The 3,184-nt window shown below is 39.8% G+C and overlaps 1 protein-coding gene across 1 annotated transcript in view; it reads right to left on the reverse strand.

Moving 5' to 3' along the window:
• The window catches only part of LOC125310323 (mucin-19-like), an 85,229-nt gene that overhangs the window by 71,013 nt on the left and 11,032 nt on the right, over positions 1–3,184 (reverse strand). Inside the window, 1 exon segment of the mRNA XM_048267623.1 lies at positions 1,203–1,291. The gene's annotated coding sequence lies outside the window, so the exon portion shown is untranslated.

The raw sequence follows: 3,184 nt of genomic DNA on the forward strand, positions 1-3,184 counted from the left end.
GAGGTCACCAGGTCCCATTGTCTGAAAAACACCCAAAACTAATACATTTCTATAGCTATTCTCCACTTTGGTGGTGGTGTTTTGGTGGTTGAAATTTTCACCCCATCCCAAAATTTATCACTTAGTCATTATGGATGTGATCATGGATCACTATTCTCCAAACATGCACAACTCAGCTTAACCTTTATAAGGGCACACCTGGACAATGAATTTAGCTTTCGCTGGATTTTTTTGACCCAGGGACATGGCCTGAGATTGAATGACACCATGTCCATTTCAATTGTGGGGGTGAGAAAATGATTCCTTCAGGATGTTTTTCAACCAGGGGGACCTGGTGACTTTTTCAAAGTAAACGGTAACACTAAAACAAGAGGCTATATTAAGATTAGGAGGAAAAGATCAGGCAGTGTGCCGAGAGACCTGCCCCAATAGTAAATAAGTTAGTAAGTAAGTATAGATACCCTTTGGATCCCATGAGGGAAATTTGGTCTCCCAATCCGTGAAGCACACAGAGCACACAGTGAACACACAGTGAGATGAAGCACACAATGACCACACAGTGAGGTGTCACACTGTCTGCTACAGCGGCGCTCGGGGATCAGTGAGGGGTTAGGTGCCTTACTCAAGGGCACTTCAGCCGTGGATGTGGGCATGGGAGAGCAGTGCTCAACCACTTCCCCGCCCACATTTTTTCTACTGGTCGGGGATCGAACCGGCGGCAAGCCCGAAGCTTGTCAAATTAAAAGATAGTGAGGCTATCATAAAAAAAGTTGCATTGGTTGCATGATAAAATGTAATCAGGTAATCCCCAACAATGTAACTGTAATCTGATTACACATTTTTTTTTTATTGTAATCTGGGCTGATTATAGTTACTTGATTTTTGTAATCTGATTACGTAATCCAGATTACATGTAATCCGTTACTACCCAACCCTGTTCCTAGATTGGATACAGTAGTGTATTCATAGATCTCCTGGATTACTCTGTTATTTAATCAGATTATTTTCTCTCCCTCCCAAAACTAACTTAGATTTTGAAGCAATCGAACACACACCGTGTCTTACTTAAACCAGTACTTCCACATAACAAAATATATACAAATATGTAAAAATATATATATGTATATATACAAATATATACACATATATGTGTGCGTGTTTGTGTAACTTACATGTGTGTGTGTGTAACTTGTGTAACTTACTTCATGTTCCAGGAACAAGGATGCTGCCACATTCTCAGGTAGATCGCTGTGAAAAGGCTACTTGACCATTACTGATCCGACCATCACAGCTGTGAAAGCAAACACACTACATAATCTCTTTTACACACACAAACACGCCCCCCCCCCCCCCCCCCTTTCCCTCACACACACATACACACTCCCTACTCAATCTCTCTCTCTCTCACACACACACTCTCTCTCACACACAAACACACACTCTCTCTCTCTTTCTGTTTCTCTCTGTGTCTGTCTGTCTCTCTCTTACACACAACTCACAAATCTGTGGAAAGAGAGAATAAAGCAACAATGCTCCTGACATCTTTATGAGTTCCCAGGTGTCTGTGTGTGTGTGTGTGTCTGTGTGTGTGCAGACTGATTCATCATGTTTCAGGAACAAGGATGCTGGGAAAAGGCTATTGGACCGTAACACACATGGTCAGATAAATTATGTGTGTGTGTGTGTGTGTGTTTGTGTGTGTAAAGTCTTCCTGCGTGTGAAGACTTATGGGGCAGCACCTTTATTAATTCAGCAGATATGTCTTCTTCAAACAAGTGAGGTCACAATTATTGCTCAAGGTGAAACAAAAGAGAATGTCCACACACCGGATTAGCTTCCAAACTGTAAATAAAAGATGGCAATGTTTCACCCCAACAGGGTCTTTTTCAAGCAAACCATACTCAAGCCACACCATGCAATAGGAGAGTCATTAAGTATAATAAGTAAGTATATATACTCTTTTGATTCCCTGAGGGAAATTTGGTCTCTGCATTTATCCCAATACGTAAATGAGTGAAACACACTCAGCACACAGTAAACACACAGTGAGGTGAAGCACACACTAATCCTGGCGCAGTGAGCTGCCTGCTACAGCGGCGCTCTGGGAGCAGTGAAGGGTTAGGTGCCTTGCTCAAGGGCACTTCAGCCGTTCCTACTGGTCGGGGTTCAAACCGGCAACCGTTCGGTTAAAAGTCCTAAGCCCTAACCAGTAGGCCACTTATACTTATACTTAATATGAATAAACCATTTATAACTGAGTACAAATGCTTTATTGATGAGAATTAACATAGGAGTAATACTTTACAAATTACGAGCAAACCATTTACTAATACAAATGCTTATCAAATGATGAATTGTGTGTAGTTATTATAAAGTGTTACTGTAAGTTATTGTTATAAGTTGTGTTGTGTGTTTGTGTGCGCACTCCATCAACCTAACACACACACACACACACACACACAGTAGTGTGCGGTGACCATACATTGTGGTAGGGCAGAAAGTCTGACCTTTTTTTAATAGCCCATCATTTGGGGCTACATTAAAATTACATATTTTACAGGACTGCTGTATGCTTAAATCATGTCACAGTCAGAAATGTAAGTGAATTAAAATTGTAGATCAGAAGTCCATCAGTTGATTAAGTCTGCATCGTTCTCATCATGTTTAACCCATAGGTTAAACCAGCGAAGCATGGGCAAACAAAACTATTTTTCTGTGTTCTGTCTGACCTAATTTGCAAACTAACGTATCTATTTTTTATTTTTTTATTTATCCTTTATTTTACCAGGTGATGTTCCATTGAGATATTCAAAACTCTTTTTACAAGGGAGCCCTGAGACAACAAATACACAAGTTACACAGAAACATTGATGACAAGACTAATAAGGACAGAATAGCATAGAAGAAAGTGAGGACTAGACAAAAAAAAAAAAAAAAAGCCAGTGACAACAGACAAAACAGATTTACAGTGCATGTAAAAACAATTTAAAAATGGCATAAAGGGGTCATTGGAAACATGTGCACTGTTCAAATTTGGATCGTTCAAGTAATTGTTTAAAATGTTCAAGTGGGATAAAAACAGAAAGCTTCAAAACTTTTTGGAGCAAATTCCAACACCAAGGAGCAGCATAACAAGCAGTCTTAACAAATTCAGTTGTTATATTGGGATATTTAGAGCCAGAGT

Source organism: Alosa alosa, chromosome 17 (genome assembly GCF_017589495.1).
Source record: "Alosa alosa isolate M-15738 ecotype Scorff River chromosome 17, AALO_Geno_1.1, whole genome shotgun sequence".
NCBI classification, from domain to species: Eukaryota; Metazoa; Chordata; class Actinopteri; order Clupeiformes; family Clupeidae; genus Alosa; species Alosa alosa.